The following is a 20401-nucleotide window of genomic DNA, read 5'->3' as shown; positions in this document are numbered from 1 at the left end:
TGATTATGTTGTCATTTAATAGGAAATGGCAATCAATCCTATTTTCTTGAATGTAGGACGGTATGGAAAGACTATCTAACAGAACCTTCCGGAGATTAGTATACAGTTGGCGGTTCAATAAGATATGCTGGGAGGAATCCGGCGAGCTTGACCCGCGTAGGGGGTCTTTTGCTAAAGGGAACTTGAAGAAATCTCCCATAGAGAACATTGGAGGGAAATGCATTCATCCTAGCCAGCATAAAAGCTCTCCGATGTTGCGGATTATCTAGTTCAGACTTCTCTTTGCCGCCTCCCACTGCAACAGAGAAGGATTTACTCTACTGGTAATCTTGACGCCTTCTAATTTCGACACACCTGATAGATGAAAGAGAGAGCACCATTGACCCAGTTTCATTTCATTAAGCTTTCCAATTAAATTAGGCTTCTGCAGAGAGGAAAACAGGGGTCTCCTAGACCATCAAGGACAGATGTTTTGGAAGTGTGAGTTTCCTTCAAAGTAAACACACACATGCGCACCCACACATCCCCTGTCATTCTTTTTGTTGTAAATGTAATTTTGGAGAAAACAGTCAATTATACCTTTGCAATAAACATTTTTTCTAAAGAATTTTTAAAAGCCTGCCCCAGATCAGCAGTGGAACTTGGAAAGCCAGGGGTGTCAAACTCATGAGTTATGGGGGCCAGATCTGACATTAGCCAGATCTTGTTGGGCCGGGCCATGTTGGGTCGGGCCATGCATGTGCCTATTTAAGATTAGGTAGCAGAGATATAAACTTTACAAAGGACATAGACAAACACAATTGTTTAAAAAAACAACCTTAAAATAAAGCTGGGCAATTGAGAAAGTCTGGCAAAGCAAGCTCTGCCTCTCCCCCTTCCTCCCCAAGGGAGGAGCCTTGGCCAATAGAGAAAATAGAAGCTTTGGCTCTGTAGCTTCTGTGCTCTTGAGCAAACCTGGCAAGGCAAGCTGTGATGGAGAAGGAAGCAAGAGAGAGCGAGGAGGAAGGAGATGACAGTGAGTTGCTCAGGGGTCTGATAGGAACCCTCCTGGGGGTCTGAATCGGCCCCTGAGCTGCATGTTTGATACCCCTGATTGTTAATGCTAAGTAGTACTACTGAAATATATGGCCAAACTTATTAACATAAGAGCTGCATAAAATAAATATCAGTTTGAGAGCTGCAAGACATGAACAGATGTTTGAGAGAGGGAGGGAAGGAAAGAAATAAAAAGGAAGGAAGGAAGGAAGGAAGGAAGGAAGGAAGGAAGGAAGGAAGGAAGGAAGGAAGGAAGGAAGGAAGGAAGGAAGGAAGGAAGGAAGGAAGGAAGGAAGGAAATAGATGGGGAGGGAGGGAGAGGTGGAAAGAAAGCAAGTTTAAATTGAAATGCATTCTCCAAGCCAATGGTTTGATTTGGTGAAGTGATTTAAAAAGAGAGAAATGCCTTCTCCAAGCCAGCCAACGGGGTGGTGGGGGCTTTGGGAGCCACAAAATATGTGTGAAAGAGCCCTACTTCCTGAGCTGAAGTTTGGCCACCCTGTGTGTGTAACCTCTTTGTCTCCCCTAATTTAAGTGACCGTGCTTTCTTGGCAATGTTCTCTTGGGTCATGCGGCATCTTGGTAATTTGTTGGGGTTTTTTGCTGTGCCCGTTTGCTTTACGTCAGTGGGATTTTACTATGGTTGTTTGCTGATGGTAGTTCTTAAAGATGTAGGAAACTGACCCCGAGGCACATTTTAGTATGTTATTTTGATATAGGTTAGTGTTTGGGGGTGGGTGGGCTCCCTCCTGGGTGTCCTGCCCCCCAGGGTAAGTGCATGCACAATACATCGCCTCTCCTTTCCCGGTGTAGTGCACGCTGCGTGGTCACTGTCTGGCTATGCCTGGCAGATGGTTACTGCAATGGCCTCTCCTACATTACTGCATCCGTGGCAACACCTTCTCGCTGGTCCCCCCCCATTTTCACAGAGTTTGCCAAATCATGGTGCGACCGAATGTCCGGCGGTATAACCGGATGGGCAGGTTGGGCTCACCAACCTCGCCAGCCAAGAGAAGGAAAACTCTAACATCAAGCCCAGGCAGACAGAGCTCGTTAATGTAACATCTACCACCTGGAGGACTCGCTGCCGACGTCCCGGTTTACTGGACCATGGCAGATGACCCCATGGTGAAAGGGTGGAGCCAGTACTGCGCACACTGCGCTTCACCTAAAAATTCCTCTGCGCAGGCCTGAAAGGTATCCACATCCACAACCCACAACATACCAAGTCCTGCAGCGATGGGCAAGGGGCGAAACGGCAGGTGGAAGATGCCACTGGAAGCCGCAGTCCCGATCCTGCATGTAGGCGGTTCAGAGTATTGGTCGCCTGATGCTGACCCGGAGACGAAATCATTTTTCGGCAGCACCCTGAACGACCAAGCAGCCTTATTTAGGGACAGCACTGCTTGCTCCGTATGGAGAGGGGCCTAGAAAAGGTGGCCTAAACAAAGCTCGTCTCCTCCCCCCCTAGTTGGCTAGCCGCGGTCAACGGGCATCCTTACTTGCGGTCGAAAAATAACAACAAAGAAAAGGCATGCACCTGCCTCACAAAGTGTGCAAAGACTAAAGCTTGCGTGTTGGAACATCAGAACCATGCTTGACACAGTAGACAGTGGTCGCCCTGAACGACGCTCTGCTCTAGTTACCCACAAAGTTCTCAGGTTGAATATCGACATAGCAGCTCTCAGTGAGGTCCGTTTCCCTGAGGAAGGTAGTCTTCAAGAACACGGTGCTGGCTATACCCTTTACTGGTCGGGTAAGTCAAAGGCTGAGAGCCGCCTTTCTGGCGTTGGCTTCATGATCAGGAATTCCATTGCCTCTAAACTCGAAAACCTGCCAACAGGTCACTCAGATCGCATCATGTCTATGCGCCTCCCTCTTCAAAACAAGCAGCATGCAACACTCTTTAGTGTGTATGCCCCAACCCTTCAAGCAGATTCTGCAGAAAAGAATAAGTTCTATGCTGATCTACGCAACCTCGTACGGAAGACCCCTTCGGAGGACAAGGTGATCATCCTTGACGACTTCAATGCCAGAGTAGGGAAAGACTCGGAAGCCTGGAAAGGAGTACTTGGCAAACACGGCATTGGCAACTGCAATGATAACGGGCGCCTCCTGCTAGAATTCTGCACGGAGCATCAGCTCACCATTACCAACACTATCTTCCAGCAGAAGAACAGTCTGAAGACAACCTGGATGCACCCACGGTCCAAGCATTGGCACCTTATTGACTACATTCTGGTGTGCCAGAGAGACCTTCGAGATGTCTTACACACCCGAGTAATGCCCAGTGCAGAATGTCATACGGATCATCGTCTCGTACGCTGCAATCTCCATCTTCACTTTAAATCTACACCCAGGAGAGGCGGTATCCCCCGGAGGAAGTTTCAGTTTGGCAGCCTTCAGTCAGCTGAAGTTAGAGCTGCCTTCCAGGCAAAACTCCAGACAAGAATTGAGGGCCCCAGTTGCCTCACAGAAGCACTCTGGAACACCTAAAAACTACCATCCTGTTGCCCTCTGAAGAAATCCTCGGGTTCTCCACAAGGAAGAACAAGGACTGGTTTGAGGAGAACAATCAAGAGATCCAAGAATTACTGGCGAAAAAGAGATCTTGCGAAAAAAAGCACATCTTGCTCAGCCCTCCTGTCCCAGGAAAAAAGCAACCTTTCTCGCTGTATGTAGCAACCTCCAGCGCAACCTCCAGCGCAAGCTTCAAGACATTCAGAACGAGTGGTGGACCAAGCTTGAAGAGAGAACCCAGCTGTGTGCAGACACTGGTGATTTAAGAGGGTTCTATGAAGCCCTGAAGGCATTATATGGTCCATCATATCAGGCTCAGAGTCCCTTGCGTAGTGCAGACGGCCAAGTGCTCCTCACAGACAAGGCATCCATACTGAACCGGTGGTTGGAGTATTTTCAGGTTCTCTTCAGTGCCAATCACGTAGTTCAAGATTCAGCAATCCACCTCACCCCACTTCAACCAGTGAAAACAGAGTTGGATGAGATCCCCACCCTAGAAGAGACTGTTAAAGCCATCAAGCAACTGAAAAGTGACAAGGCAGCGGGAGTTGATGGAATCCCACCAGAGATCTGGAAGCATGGGGGCATAGTACTACACAGCACACTTCACAAAGTACTTGTCACCTGCTGGGAACAAGGCAAACTACCACAGGACTTTCGCGATGCAATCATCATTACTCTACATAAGAACAAAGGGGAAAAGTCAGACTGCTCCAACTACCAGGGGATAACCCTGCTCTCCATCGCAGGCAAAATCCTTGCTAGAATACTCCTGAACAGACTGGTGCCCACCATTGCAGAAGAGAGCAGTGTGGCTTGCAGAATACTCCTCCCAGAGAGCCAGTGTGGCTTCAGAGCTAACAGGAGCACCACCGACATGGTATTTGTTCTCAGGCAGCTCCAAGAGAAATGCAGGGAACAGAACAAGGGTCTATATGTGACTTTTGTCGACCTTACCAAAGCTTTTGATACCGTTAGCAGGAACGGCCTGTGGCAAATCTTGGAACGTTTAGGATGTCCCCCAAGGTTCCTCAGTATGGTCATCCAGCTACATGAGGACCAGCGAGGCCAAGTCAGACACTGCAACGATCTCTCGGAGCCCTTCCCAATAGGCACAGGTGTAAAGCAAGGCTGTGTTCTCGCGCCAACTCTCTTTACGATCTTCTTTAGCATGATGCTTCAAAGAGCCACAGTAGATTTAGATGATGACGATGGTGTCTACATCCGCTATCGCACCGATGGCAGCCTGTTCAACCTGAGGGGACTTAAGGCCCACTCCAAGACAATGGAAAAACTTACCCGAGAGCTACTGTTTGCTGATGATGCTGCACTTGTCTCCCACTCGGTATCAGCTCTGCAGCATATGATGTCCTGCTTTGCAGAGGCTGCCAAGCTATTTGGCCTAGAAGTTAGTCTGAAGAAGACAGAAGTTCTCCACCAGCCTGCACCCCAGGAAGATTATCACCCTCCTTGCATCACTGTGGGTGAATCAGTTTTGAAGACAGTCCAGCAGTTCAGCTACCTGGGGTGCATCATCTCTTCAGATGCCAAGATCGACAAGGAGATTTACAATAGACTGGCAAAGGCAAACCGTGCATTTGGCCGACTGCATAAAAGAGTGTGGAGCAACAAACATCTGAAAAAGGGCACAAAGATCAATGTTTACAAAGCGGTTGTGATGACAACCCTCATCTATGGCTCCGAATCGTGGGTATTATACCGTCATCACCTGCGACTCCTTGAGTGCTTTCATCAGCGCTGCCTTTGCACCATCCTCAACATCCACTGGAGTGACTTTGTGACCAACACTGAAGTCCTCAAGCGGGCGGAGGTTACAAGCATCGAGGCATTGCTGTTGAAGACGCAGCTGCGCTGGGCAGGGCATATCTCCAGGATGGAAACCACCACCTTCCCAAAATTGCCCTGTATGGCGAACTTTCCACCAGCCATCGAAATAGAGGGGCACCAAAGAAGAGGTTCAAGGACTCCTTGAAGAAATCCCTTGGTACCTGTTGCATTAACCATCACCAGTGGTCTGACCTAGCCTCAGATCGCAAAGAATGGAGGTACACCATCCACCAGGCTGTTTTTTCCTTTGAGAACGCACGCATAGCTGGTCTTGAGGACAAAAGGAGATCGAGGAAGAATCGTACTGCTACAGCACCAACCCCAAATCAGACTTTTCCCTGCAGCCACTGTGGCCGGACCTGCCTGTCCCACATTGGTCTTGTCAGCCACCAGCGAGCCTGCAGCAGACGTGGACTACTGTACCTTTCTTAAATCTTCGTTCGCGAAGTTAAGTCGAGAGAGAGAGAGAGTGTGTTTAGGAAAGGAAAGGTCCCCTGTGCAAGCACCGGTCGTTTTCGACTCTGGGGTGATGTTGCTTTCACAATGTTTTCATAGCAGACTTTTTATGGGGTGGTTTGCCATTGTCTTCCCCAGTCACCTACACTTTCCCCCCAGCAAGCTGGATACTCATTTGACTGACCTTGGAAGAATGGAAGGCTGAGTCAACCTCGAGCCAGCTACATGAAAACCCAGCTTCCGCCAGGGATCAAACTCAGGTCGTGAGCAGAGCTTAGGACTGCAGTACTGCAGCTTTAACACTCTGCGCCACGGGCACTCTTATTTTTTGCTTGTGCCAAGCTTGGCTGTTTTTGTTTTAGTTTTTGCATGAATGGCATGTGGGGAGAGCATATGGCTTGTTGTTGGAGCATCTGCTTTCCAGATCCAGTCCCCAGCATCTCCACTGAAAAAGATCAGGTACCAGGTGACATGAAATATCCTTCTTGCCTGAGACCCTGGGGAGCCACTGCCAGGCCTATAGCTATGAGAGGACTTTCACTAGACAAAACCCCCTCCCCAATTTCTCTAGCCCAACCAGAAGACTGTGTCTGTCTGCTCTGGTAGGAGAGACAGGGAAACCCTTTTGTAGGTAAAAGCTGTTTTCATTTCCCTTCTAGCTGGAGGTGTGAACTGACCATTTCTGGCCAGGGAGGCCATTAGCATTTCTGAAAGATTGTTGGGTGGAAGAGAAATGTATATGCTGCAGGCAAGATCTCTTACAGACAGCATTGTTGTCATTCCTCATTCACTGTAATGCTGTCGGGCACCGCAACAGACAATATCACTGCCTGCATTTTTGACACAATGCATTTTCTGCCAACCTATTCTACTTTGGAGATTTCCTCAGGAGTAAGCTCCAGTGTGCTAAACTGCTGCCCCCCCTCCAAAAAATTCCTGGCTGCGGTGCTGGCCACGGCCTGTCAGATGAGACAGTATTGACCTTAATAGCCTGATGGTCTAATTCAGGGGTAGCCAAACATGTTCAACATAAGAGCCACATAGAAAAAACTTCAGATGTTTGAGGGAGGGAAGGAGGGAGGAAATAGATGGAGGCAGAGGGAGAGAGAGGAGGAAAGAAAACAACTTTAAATTCATTTTCCAAGCCATCAGCTGGCTTGGCTTCAAGAAGTGATTTAAATGCCTTCTCCAAGCCAGCCAATGGGGCTGTGGGGGCTTGGAGAGCCACACAATATGTGTGAAAGAGCCACACGTGGCTCCCGAGCCACAGTTTGGCCACCCTTGGTCTAATTCACATTAAGGCAGATTCATGTGATCATCTATGTGCAGGTCTCCGTTCCTGAACCGATTACTGGAGAGTAATATTCCTCTTTCTGTTTTTGTCTTTGCAGGACCAGTCGCTCAATCCTTATAAAGGCTCAGAAGCCCAGGTTAGTGTATTTTTCTCTGTCTTTTTTTTAATATTTGAATAGCAGCTTGTCTTGAAGAGCATTTCCTTTTCAAGTCGCTGACCCGGGCTCTGGCCTGTCATTCCATCTTGCCGGCACCGAGTTGAGCTGCGTGCTTCTTTTGACAGATTATAAGATGTCATTTCCACCTTGAAGGAGAAGTGACTGTCTCGACTCTGTCCCCACTCATCTGTTGTGAAGGAAACAGTGGTGTCTGGCATGGTTTTCTGTAAAATGTGCTGTGTCCCAGACATCAGGTGGATCTTAGGAAATGATGCAGGGCATTTTAATATAGCCACAGTGACCAGATTCAGTTTTGCACCTCTTAGTACAGTATCAGCATTAATTTTCTTTTCCCTCCCTTCCATGTGTGGGGGCCAGGGTAGCGGTGAACTAGCTCCGTTGCAGGGATGTATAGAAGATTGAAGAAGATATTGGATTTATATCCCGCCCTATACTCTGAATCTTAGAGTCTCAGAGCGGTCACAATCTCCTTTACCTTCCTCCCCCACAACAGAACCTCTGTGAGGTAGGTGGGGCTGAGAGAGCTCTCCCAGAAGCTGCTCTTTCAAGGACAACTCCTATGAGAGCTATGGCTGACCCAAGGCCATTCCAACAGCTGTAAGTGGAGGAGTGGGGAATCAAACCTGGTTCTCCCAAATAAGAGACACACACTTAACCACTACACCAAACTGACAAGATGAAGCCCACTGATTGGACGTTACCTAATACCGAGCCAGATCACTGGTCCGTCTAGTTCAGTTGTCTCTCAGCTGGCCGGCAGCTGCTGTCCAGGGCCTCTCACAGAGATGTGGAGACGAGGGCCTAACCCTCTGAGCTCTGCTTCCTCTCCCAGAAAACTGCCTGTTCCTGATCAGGCCATTAACCCTACGCAAACTGGCAGGGACTCTCCGAGGTCCTAGGCAGGAGATCCATCTCCTTCCCTGTAAAGCATACTGACAGAAATGGTTGTCTTGCATGGAAGCCAGTTTGGTGTAGTGGATAAGTGTGTGGACTCTTATCTGGGAGAGCCGGGTTTGATTCCCCACTCCTCCACTTGCAGCTGCTGGAATGGCCTTGGGTCAGCCATAGCTCTCACAGGAGTTGTCCTTGAGAGGGCAGCTTCTGGGGGAGCTCTCTCAGCCCCACCCACCTCACAGAGTGTCTGTTGTGGGGGAGGAAGGTAAAGGAGATTGTGAGCTGCTCTGAGAGAAGGGCGGGATATAAATCCAATATCCTCCTCCTCCTCTTCATTCATTCATTCATTCATTTGATTTATAGCCCGCCGTTTGTGTCAAGCATGCATTTTCAATGACGAGTCAGGTTTGATACAAAACTACATTTATTGATAGACCGAAACTTTCAGTGTAACAGATTCTTGAGAGTGATGCTAAAGATACATTGATACAATACTTTTAAGGCATACTTCAAAAGGATTCCAAAACGTGGGGGTGAGGGATGCGCTCTCACACATAAACTATTATAAATGTCTACATTCTCATAGCGTTATCAGGACTCCGTCCTTGCTTTCCCCAGATGTGCCACACTCCCTAACAGGAATGTATGTGAAGGTAGATTCTCTTGGATTCCCTTCCAGCTTCCCTCCAATTTGCCCCACCATTGTTCGAAAGAGGTGGGGTCTCAGGCCCTCTCTCCCCCCCGTCAACAATGGGACAGGCTTGCCTTCGTATCCATTCACAATCAGAAACGGGGAAACTTTGGTTGAGCTATGCACACTGTTGTTGTAACCATATTCGGCAAACGGCAAGAGGTTCACCCAAAGAGATTGTTGGTGGTTCACATAACACCGTAAATACTGTTCTAAAAGCACGTTCATCCGTTCCGTTTGTCCGTCCGGGGATGGTACGCTGAGCTCAACCCCTGTTCTGTACCCATCAGTTTGCAAAACTCCCGCCAGAAGTTGGCAACGAACTGTGGCAACTAATGATCTTATCGGGGAATGAGTGGAGTTTCACAATATGGTGGAAGAACAAATAAGGTAGCCTCTTAGCAGTTGGCAATTGTGCACAAGGAATGAAGTGCACCTGTTTGGAAAAGGTGTCTACTACTATCAGAATTACGGTCTTCCCCTGAGAGACTGGTATTTCGACTATGAAATCCATTGATACTACGGACCAAGGACGTGTTGCTGTTTATAGAGGCTTCAACAACCCAGGGGGCTTTCCCCCTTTTCTCTTAGCCATTAAGCAAATAGGGCAGGAAGCCGCAAACTCAGAAACGTCCTTTTTCATAGAGGGCCAGAACTGCCTGTTAATTAGGTGCAGTGTCTTCACATACCCAAAGTGCCCGGCCAACTTGCTGGAATGGCAAAATTTCAAGACCTCTGAGCGGAGGCTCTTAGGGACATAGAGTTTGCCATCTTTATACCAAAACCCATCCTCTCTCTTTTGCACTTCACCCGGCCGGTCTTCCCCTTCCTTTTCTCGGTGGCCAGCCGTTTCCCCCCCACTTCTCTGTCTGCGGATTCTGCCTTAATTTGGAACGTGTGGTTACCATGGCGGCTACTTGGGAGGGGGAGATTTGGGAGTCCACTACCTCCTCTTTCTGGCTATTGTGCTGAGAGAGGCGTGAAAGGGCGTCTGCCAAGAATTTTTTTGTTCCCGGGATGTGCTTCAGTACGAAATCGAATTTAGAGAAAAACCCTGCCCACCTAATTTGCTTCTCAGTGAGTTTACGGCGGCCGGTGAGCGCCTCCAAATTTTTGTGGTAGTTCCAAATTTCATAAGAACATAAGAGAAGCCATGTTAGATCAGGCCAACGGCCCATCCAGTCCAACACTCTTTGTCACACAGTGGCCAAATATATATATATACACACACACACATATACACACTGTGGCTAATAGCCACTGATGGACCTCTGCTCCATATTTTTATCTAACCCCCTCTTGAAGGTGGCTATGCTTGTGGCCGCCGCCACCTCCTGTGGCAGTGAATTCCACATGTTCTTTACCCATAGAAGGTGGTGGTGGCCACAAGCATAGCCACCTTCAAGAGGGGGTTAGATAAAAATATGGAGCAGAGGTCCATCAGTGGCTATTAGCCACAGTGTGTGAGTATATATATAATATATATTATAATTTTTTTTTGCCACTGTGTGACACAGAGTGTTGGACTGGATGGGCCATTGGCCTGATCTAACATGGCTTCTCTTATGTTCTTATGAAATTTGGACTGACAAATGGCAGCTTGGCGCCTTTTAGCCAGAACCTCCAGGTTTTTAAAGCATAGGTCACCACAAAACCCTCTTTATCCCACACCAACCAATTTCTCTGCTCCTGAGAAAATTTCTAAGAAATATAGACACAGGGTTTCAGCCTCCCCTCCTCGTCCCTTTGCATGAGGATGGCTCCGACGGTGACGTCAGAAGCATCACATTGCTTAATGAAAGGCTTTAATTCATTGGGGTAACTCAAGACTGGCTCGCTTGTGAACAGTCTTTTAAGCTTATTGAACACTTCTTGACATTTAGGTGTCCAATTTAGCTTTGCTCCCGGTTTTTTGGAGACTGGACCCTTCCCCTTTGTCTTCAATAATTCAGTGAGGGGCAACATTATTTGAGCAAACCCCGGTATGAAGGTGCAGTAGAAATTTGCAAACCTGAGGAACGATTGGAGCTGTCTACGTATCCTCGAGGGAGCAAAATCTAGTACCGCCTGAACCTTACTCAGGTCCATGGCCAGTCCCTGCCCAGACACCCTGAAAACCAAGTAATCGAGTTCGGTTTTGTGGAACTCGCATTTGGACAACTTAGCATACAATTTGTGCTTTAGCAGTGTGCTGAGAACTTCCCTCACTAGCTTCACATGTGATTGGAGGTCTTCAGAATAGATAATTATGTCATCTAGGTACACCACCGCCCCCTTAAACAAATATTCTCTCAGCACTTCATTGATAAAGTTCATAAACACTCCCAGTGCTCCTTGCAACCCAAATGGCATCACTAGGTACTCAAATTGTCCCATTGGTGCATCGAATGCCGTTTTCCACTCGTCCCTCTCTTTGATGCGCACCCTGAATTACGCATCTCTCAAGTCCAATTTAGTAAAGATCTTCCCCTCCGACACTGTACTGAGTAAGTCCTTGATGAGGGGTATTGGATATGCAATAGAAGTGGAAATCCCATTGATCCCGCGAAAATCAGTACAAAGTCTAAGCGAGCCATCCTTCTTTTTCCTAAAGAGGACCGGGGCTGCGTGGGGGGCCGTGGGGGGTCGTATGAAGCCTCTCTTCAGGTTCTTATCTAGGAACTTCCTCAGTTCCACTTTTTCAGCCCACCCCATTGAGTACAGCTTTGCCTTGGGCAGGGTTTGCCCCGGGATCAGTTCAATGGCACAGTCCGTGTCCCTATGGGGCAGGAGTTCATCGGCTCCCTGTTCACTGAATACCCCCCTCAAGTCTCGATATGCCTTAGGGATCATCTGGACTTCCTCCATTATCAGACAAACCTTCTCATTTCGGGGCGGCGGACTGGGGCTCCACTCCTTATTCCAATGATGGGCTTGGCACCTCGTATCATTGAACTCTATTGTCTGGTCCCCCCAGCGGATGTCTGGCTCGTGCTTTGCCAGCCACCCCACTCCTAAAACTACATCATAAGAGGAGGATGGGGCTATTACAAAAGCCTCCTGGTCCCAGTGGTCTTTAATGCCCACAGGCACAGTTGAGTCTCTAACACGCATTGCTCCCCCCTCATCACTGATCCATCCATTTGCTTGAATTGGATGGCATGCGGCAAAGCCGTCGTGGGAAGCCCCAACGCATCCACCAGTTTAGGGGTGATTATGTCCCTCGTGCACCCCGAGTCAATCAAGGCTTTCACCTGTATGAACCTCTTGAGTCTGCTGTTTAACAAAATCTCTGGTACAAAATATAGTGACCCCGTTACTCTCACCCTGAGTGGTGCCGGTTCATCAGCGACCTGCTGATTTGCACCAGCTAGAGCAGGTCGTCCTCGTTTCCCGCCGGCTCGTCTTCCCAGGACATCTCACTCAGCTCATCGGTGACGATGGTCTCCTCATCCAGCACCGAGCTCGCGGCCGTGCTGCTTTTCGCTGCATCCTTAGGGTGGCTGGTCTTCTTCTTTGGAGTTGGAGTGCTTGTCTTGGTGGTGGTTGACACTGGCCTAGGGGGGTTAGGGCAGCCGCTGGCCAGGTGGTTTGGGGCCCCGCAACGGAAACACTTGCGGATCGCCGCGGACTTTCCTGCTCCTCCCCCAACTGGGTCTTCTTCGCCTCTGTCTTCACCCCTGGTTTCTGGTAACGGCCTGTCTTGCCACTCTGCTGCTGGTGCTGCATGGCCACTCTCTTCATGTTGGTCTCTACCTCTCCCGCCAGCTGTATCCACCCCACCAGGGTGGTTGGCCTTGCTTGCTGAAGGGCTCCAGAACACTCGCATTCAGCCCCCAGGTGAAATGCTTGATCTTCATCAGCTCACTCCCCCCCCTCTCTTTAGCCACGTTGGTGCGGAACTTGGCCGCGTACTCATGGATCGACTTAGAGCCTTGTTGTATGTCCCTTAGGGCAGCCAGCGCGCGGGTCTCCTGTAGGGGGTCCTCATACTGGGCCAGTAATGCTTGGAGGAAGGTGGCCAAGTCGTCCAGATCCGGGCATGTACCATTGCTTAGCGGCTCCCTTCAGCTTCGATCCCATGTAGTCCACACGGCTAAATTCGTCAGGGAAGGTGTTTCCCCAATGATCCATTTAGCTATTGGCCTGGATCGTGAAGTACTCCACCTCTTTAGGGTCCCCGTCGAAGGTGGCCTCCAACTCCCTCCCTCGGTCGCTCTCTCAAGGGGCCAGGGTGCCGCCGGTTGCGCCCAGGGCGGTATTGCCGAGGGTCTAGCCGCAGGAGGTTGCGAGGCTCTTCTCGGGTCAGTCGTCCTCAGAATCCGGTCGACTTGCCTGTTGAATTCTCCGGCCATCATGGTGGTCATCGCTTGCATCTCATCCCGCAACCCCTTGGCGACCTCTTCGACTTCCTTTCTTACCATAGACCGGAATTCTCAAGCAAACTCATCTTCCTCATCCCCCGGGCCCATTATTTCATGGGTCCCAGCCGCTTCCACCTCTGTCAAAGGTGGATCGATTTCCGTTCAGGTCGCTGCTGCGCTCCCCTCCTCTCCAGGCTTGGCCACCTCGCCTGCTCCTGTGGCCATCTTCACCTGGCGCATGTGCCTGGTTAGGATGGCATCTCTGCGCACCAGTGCCTCGTCCATTGTGGTGGTAGAGGTGCACAATTGCCACTGGTGCGGGGTGACCGAGACTTGTTGAATATGGAGAGGGGAGCCCTTCCCAGCGACTCTCCAGGTGTCTAGCACGTATTACAGTGGTGTTGGTGCTCTCGCCCCTTCTTCACGTTCTGGAAGTTCACTGCTCACTGGAATCTTTTCAGCCATCCAGTTACAAAGTTGCCAGGGCTGTTAAACTTCTTATAGGATCGTTCTCAAAATGTCAAGCATGCGGTTTCAATGACGAGTCAGGTTTGATACAAAACTACGTTTATTGATAGACCAATACTTTCAGTGTAACAGATTCTTGAGAGTGATGCTAAAGATACATTGATACAATACTTTTAAGGCATACTTCAAAAGGATTCCAAAACGTGGGGGCGAGGGATGCGCTCTCACACATAAACTATCATAAATGTCTACATTCTCATAGCGTTATCAGGACTTCGTCCTTGCTTTCCCCAGATGTCCCACACTCCCTAACAGGAATGTATGGGAAGGTGCTGATTACTCTTTCTCAAGTTAGTTTCGTTTCTCTCTACTTCTACTTTGCAAGCAATAAAGTAAGAAGAGGAAGGGGGAAAGAATAACAGAGTTAATAGACCTTGGTCCTCCGTGATATTTCACAGGCCAGCTTTATGGAGGACCCTAAAACAATCAATTACCAATGGAATTCTACCATGCTTGACAGTTTGCACAGGAAAGATCTTGTTCTTTGCATCAGTGGGTATATAAGAATTGTGTGGCATAAGAGAAAGAACTGAATGGAGAACGCCAGCAATGGAGGCAGGCAGAGTGAAATCCCTGGTAGAGAAATGGAAGTCTAAAAAACAACTGTGTCAGAAATACATAACACTTATGACAAATTTACAAAAAACTATATTATATTGTGCAAAAGTATCCAAAATTCATTCCAAAGACATAAATCACATAGAGAGCATAAAGTCCCAAAAAAAAAACCCAGTTCCCAAGGATGACTCCAGAAAATTCCAAAAAGTCTATAAGGAGTACTAAGAAGTAAATTCCAAACGGAATCCTTCCACTGATTTCGGCTTCCGAAGGATTACCAGCTTAAATTGCGTTCCGCTGCATTTGCAGCTTCTTCACAAGCCGACTGTATAATAAGACCAAATGTGACAGCAATAATACAATGAACAATATAATCCAAGGTGGATACATCGCTTAAGCACAATTGAGCCCTTCGTCCTTAACCAATGTAATGATCTCTCATGGTTTTGTTTAGGTTCTTTGGGGTATGTGTTTGTGAATATATATGAGGTCCCCTTTAAGTGCTTAATCGATACCAGCTGTGACTTGTCCTTTTAGGACGCTGATTCTCTAGTGTGGTCAAGCCGTCAACTGAAATATATAATATGGGCGTTTGAGAGAAGCCGGTCTGAGGACCTTGTCAGGTTGTATTATGTGTTGTACTTTTATATGTTATTGTTTAATTTGGATTATATGGTTCATTGTATTATTGCTGTCACATTTGGTCTTATTATATAGTTGGCTTGTGAAGAAGCTGCAAATGCAGTGGAACACGATTTAAGCCGGTGATCGCGTGAAGGCAAGATTTTCTCCTTCAGAAGCCGACATTGGTGGAAGGACTCCGTTTGGAATTTACTTCTGAGTAGTAGTACTCCTTATAGACTTTTTGGAATTTTCCGGAGTCATCTTTGGGAACTGTGCTTTTGTTTGGGACCTTATGCTCTCTATGTGATTTATGTCTTTGGAATGAATTTTGGATGCTTTTGCACAATATAATATAGATTTTTGTAAATTTGTCAAAAGTGTTATGTACCCTATATACTCGAGTATAAGCCTAGTTTTTCTGCCCAAATTTTGGGCAGAAAAAAACCCTCCTCGGCTTATACTCGAGTCACTATTCCGCCCGCATCCCCAGAATTCCAAGGACAGCTAAAGCTGCCCCCTGCTCTCCTCTCCTCAGTGAAGGGGGAGGGGTCGTGCTGGGACTGGTGTTTTCAGTCTGACCAGAAATGACTTCTACCTTGGTATTGTTGATTTGTGTTCTGCACCACCATTCTCCTCATCTTTCATTGCAAGCAGCATTGTGGCCTTACCTGCCACAGGAATAGTAACTGCTGCGTTTCCCACCCTCGGCTTATACTCGAGTCAATAAGTTTTCCCAGATTTTTGGGGTAAAATTAGAAGCCTCGGCTTATATTCGGGTCGACTTATACTCGAGTATATACGGTATTTCTGACACAGTTGTTTTTTAGACTTCTGTTTATACTGTGTTGCCATTGTCTACTCTGGAAGAGAAATGGGCATCTTTGTGTTTTCCTTGCAGTTGTTGAGAATTTTACAAGGGCAGAAGCTGCCAGGCCCCGGAGCTGGAGGTTTTCCATTTATTCACAGAGTGTGCGTAAAACAGCTTTGCCCCTGCCCTGCCAATTTGCTTTCCTCTGACCGGAATGCAGTTCAATCTTCATGCGTATTAATTCCGTGCTTGGTGAGTGCCAAGACGAGAGCCAGCCGGCTTTTAAAGTCTCTGCGGTTTATTTGAGAAGGACATAAATATTTCCAGCCGGCAAAAGCAATGGTGCTTGGGGGGGAGCACCTTAAATAATTAAGATGGAGATTAAGCGCACAGGTCTGTGTATCGATAATGACAAATAGCAATGCAGGCTGCATTTCCATAGCAGGGTTGCGGCTCTTGCCAGCTTCTTCCCTTTTATTTAAGATGTACGACGGGGGCTGAGGGCAGCTTGGCATGTGCACCGTCTTTCCGTCTTGCGCTGCCTGGAGCAAGCAGAGTCAGCTTAAACACGAGCATGGAGATCAAGGGGAACTTACTAGGGAGGCAGAAATCAAAAGACCGAGTATTGCGGGGGAGGAGGAGTCCTGAATTGTGGGAGAGGGAGAGATGGAGGGGAAAGAGGGGCTCCGTTTTTGCTGCCTCTTCTTTTGCAAAAGCTACAGTTCCCTGGCTTGAGCAACCTTCAGACAGGTGGTAGGAAAAACGGGCTTGGGGAACAAAGGCAGGCTGATTGTATTCCTCCATCCGCAACCCAAGGCTGCTCAGCAAAGTCTGTGTTGGGTCCTGATTGGAATAGCCGTAGCAGGCTCACTTCGAGCAGCATCCTGATGGGGGAATAAAGATGTTGAAATGTTTCTCCATAGAATTCAGGCCACGAATTCAGCAGCCATGAAGGCAGTTTTCAAAAATAACAAACATGGGATCACAGTTCATAATAGGGGAAATACAAACAGGCAGACACTGTGATAAGCATTTAGATATTACCACCATCTTCAAGTACTTGAAGGGCTGTCATATAGAGGATGGTGCAGAATGTTTTTCTGTGACCCCAGAAGGTAGGAGCAGAAACCAATGTGTTGAAATTAAATCAAAAGAGTTTCCGGCTCAACATTAGGAAGAACTTCCTGACCGTTAGAGCGATTCCTCAGTGGAACAGGCTTCCTCGGGAGGTGGTGGGCTCTCCTTCCTTGGAGGTTTTTAAAATAGAGGCAGGATGGTCATCTGACAGCAATGAGGATCCTGTGAATTTCGGGGGAGGCATTTGTGAGTTTCCTGTGTTGTGCAGGGGGTTGGACTAATGACCCTTTCAACTCTATGATTCTAGTAAAACTTTTATCAAGTAAAACTTTTATCTAGTAAAACTTTTATCAAAAACCTTACAAATCTTTTGTCACATTATAAAGAAGCACAACTTTACAATATTACAGAGAAAAGTCCATCCCAATGAGCATCCGGATATAGGTTCATTTCGTCAAAATCTTCCTCAGGAGCATTTCTATATATTTCAAAGTTACCAGCCTCTTATATAATTCAATGTGTGTATTGGGAGCAAGCCAGTCCTTAACTTCTTCTCTAAACAGATGCAAACGCCTTCTGGATTTGGCTGGCAAAGTATTTTCTTCAATATTAACATCCTCTCAGTGCCACCTGTGTGTTTAAATTTATATGAATCTAACCAGTTGTAAAAGCCTTCTGAATTTAAGTGGCAAAATGCTCTCTCTCTCTCTCTCTCTCTCTCTCTCTCTCTCTCTCTCTCTCTATATATATATATATATATATATATTTTTTTTTTTTTTTAAATATCACTTTAATATAGGAGCAAGCCAGTCTTAGGAGCAAGCCAGTCTTGAACCTCTAACCAGAAGGCAGTTTCGGCAATTTTGGCAGCTTGCTGGCTTGGGTTAGAATTTTTAAAGAGCCCGTGCAGTTGGTTTGGATCTGAAATCAGATCATAGAATCATAGAGTTGGAAGGGACTTCCAGAGCCATCTAGCCCAGATCTTCCAGTCTGAAATGGAGGTGACGAGATTGTGCCAGTTACGCTCTCTCAGCCTAATTTACCTTAGAAAGTTGACATGAGGAGAAAGTTTGGAGGGGAGAGAACCATGTACCTTGCTCTGGGGCTTTGGAAGGAGAGCAGGATTAATATTTTCTAGCTGGAATTTAGAGAATTCTACTCTGAATTTCCTTGAAAAGAACTGAGGTGTCAGTAATCATGACTGCAAATTTTGGAAATGTGGCAGGGGCAGTGGGAAAGGGGAACAGAGCAAAAGAAAACCTGAATACATTTTTTAAAAAAAAATTGTTTAACTATTTCAGTATTAGTTTTTGTCACAAACTGGTTTTTATGTGTACAGAAAACATTATAAACGTTAAAACCAGCAACCACAAATTTTCAGACAATTGTCATAATAGCAAGTCAGTCTCCAAAGGCCCTTTAAAATAGGTAGGCCTTGCACCTCTTCCCCCCCCCCCAAAGTTTGTCAGGGATGATACTTCCCACCCACCCACCCCTCCAGCCTACCAGTTTAGATCTTCCTCACAAGTCCTGCTCTCTGTGCTGTCCCCCTTTCGAAGTGAAGTGAGCGGCAACCAGAGACAGCGATTTTTCAGTAGTGGCACCTTACTTTTGGGAATACCCTTCCTCTTGAGACTCACCTGGCCTCCTACATTTAGGGTTGCCAGGCCCGAAGAACAAGCCGGTGGGGGAACTTACCGGGACACTTCAGAAGAGTGACTTCCCCAGACATGCCCATCTCCTCCGGAAGTGACGTACCCACGTTGGTGACATCGTGGTTGACACTCTGGTTTTGGAGAATACCACTATGGTTTAAAGCTAATTCTACCATACAATTTTGCCCCAAAGTCAGACTGTTGCCTTCCGGATTAAGTGAGCACATCATGTGTGGGGCGGTCATTCTGCCCCATTGGCCAGGGCTAGAGGAGAGCACCGGAAACTGGGGGATCCACCATGTGCCAGGGGGACCTGGCAACATTTCTTTCTTTTAGGCCAACATGTTTCTATTCACCCAGGCTTTTTAAATTAAGGGGATGGTTGATTTTTTTTACTACTATTTTAGTCCAGAAACTAACTGTGGGTGGTTTTCTTAAGGGCTGTTTATGCTGGGCTGGATTTCTAATGCTGGATTTTAATTAATATCTTTTCATGTTTTGTTTTTATTATTATTTTTATTTTGTAAGCTGCTTTGGGCAGGTTTCTGGAGACATGGGGATACAATTTTTCTAATTAAATACATTTTCTAGGGAGCCCATTGCAACGGACTGGGGCAGCTGCTGAAAAGAACCAAGGCAGTTGAGTTCAGCCCCTCTTGAGAACTCATTCTGTGAGAAGTAGACCAGCAAGCATGAGAGTCCTAAGCTCACATACTGTGATGATCATTCTTAAATTTGTATGCCCCAGTTGTGAGGAACCAGTTTCAAAATGTCTTATTTACTTAATGATTTTAATAAACTTTGCAAGTCAAAAGCATTTTGTTTCATTGAGTGAATCATTATTAGAATTGTAGAGCTGGAAGGGAACTCCAGGGTCATCTAGTCCAACCCCCTGCACAATGCAGGAAACTCACAAATACCTCCCCCTAAATTCACAGGATCTTCATTGCTGTCAGATGGCCATCTAGGCTGTTTATTGTTATCAGTGTTCATTTTGTGGGTTCATTTTTTCTGTGTGTTGACTTCTTAGTTGTTGGGTTTTAATGGTTTGTTTTGTATTTTTTAGGGCGTGGTTAGTTTTATGGTTCTAGACTTGTAAGGAGCTCTAAAGACATGTGTGGATCCAAAAGCACAACTAACACATTTTCTAGCTCCTGTGACAAGATGTTGATTCTGGGGGGTGGTAAGCAGGTTATGAAAGACTGGCTCTTCCCAGTGGGTCTTAAATTCATCGCACTGGTTGTCAAAGGCCGTGGCTTCCCCTTTGCCATAGGTACGGTGGATAGTTTGTAAGGAAATAGCCATTAATACATAATGTATTTTTTTGCACCATAAGACGCACTCCCCCCGCAAAAAAAAAGTGTGGGGGGGAGTGTGTGCGTCTTATGGAGCGAAGGTACCGGTACCTACCTTCCGGAGGGGGGGGCGATCCACTGCCTCCGATCCCGGCGCTTCCTCCATGCCTGCCTGCCTGGCTTCAGCTCTGACGCTTACAGCAAGCGCCAGGATCGCTCCCTCTGTCCTCCGATCCCGGCGCTTGCTGTAAGCATCAGAGCTGAAGCCAGGCAGGCAGGCACGGAGGAAGCACCCGCCCCTCCACAAACCCAGCGCTTTGCGAGCGCCGGCTGTGGAGAGGGCAGCGTGCTTCCTCCCTGCCTGCCTGCCTGGCTTCAGCTCTGACGCTTACAGCAAGCGCCGGGATCAGAGGGCAGAGGGAGCGATCCTGGCGCTTGCTGTAAGCATCAGAGCTGGAGCCAGGCAGGCAGGTACGGAGGAAGCACCGGGATGGGAGGCAGCGGATCGCCCCCCCAGGAGGAAGGTGAGTCCTATTGTCCGGAGCGCCTTATGGTGCAAAAAATACGGTAGGTTTATAGGCTTATTGGATTTATATC

The 20401-nt window shown here is 47.6% G+C and overlaps 1 protein-coding gene across 1 annotated transcript in view; it reads left to right on the top strand.

The window, feature by feature from the left end:
* XYLT1 (xylosyltransferase 1) overlaps window positions 1–20401 on the top strand; it is a 339162-nt gene that overhangs the window by 46650 nt on the left and 272111 nt on the right. Inside the window, exon 2 of the mRNA XM_060260787.1 lies at window positions 7251–7289. The gene's annotated coding sequence lies outside the window, so the exon portion shown is untranslated. The remainder of the gene's footprint in view (window positions 1–7250; window positions 7290–20401) is intronic.

The sequence above is a fragment of the Heteronotia binoei genome, chromosome 20 (assembly GCF_032191835.1).
Source record: "Heteronotia binoei isolate CCM8104 ecotype False Entrance Well chromosome 20, APGP_CSIRO_Hbin_v1, whole genome shotgun sequence".
NCBI classification, from domain to species: domain Eukaryota; kingdom Metazoa; phylum Chordata; class Lepidosauria; order Squamata; family Gekkonidae; genus Heteronotia; species Heteronotia binoei.
The sequence above is the reverse complement of the archived record's forward strand: the minus strand, read 5'-3'. Positions and strand labels throughout refer to the sequence as shown.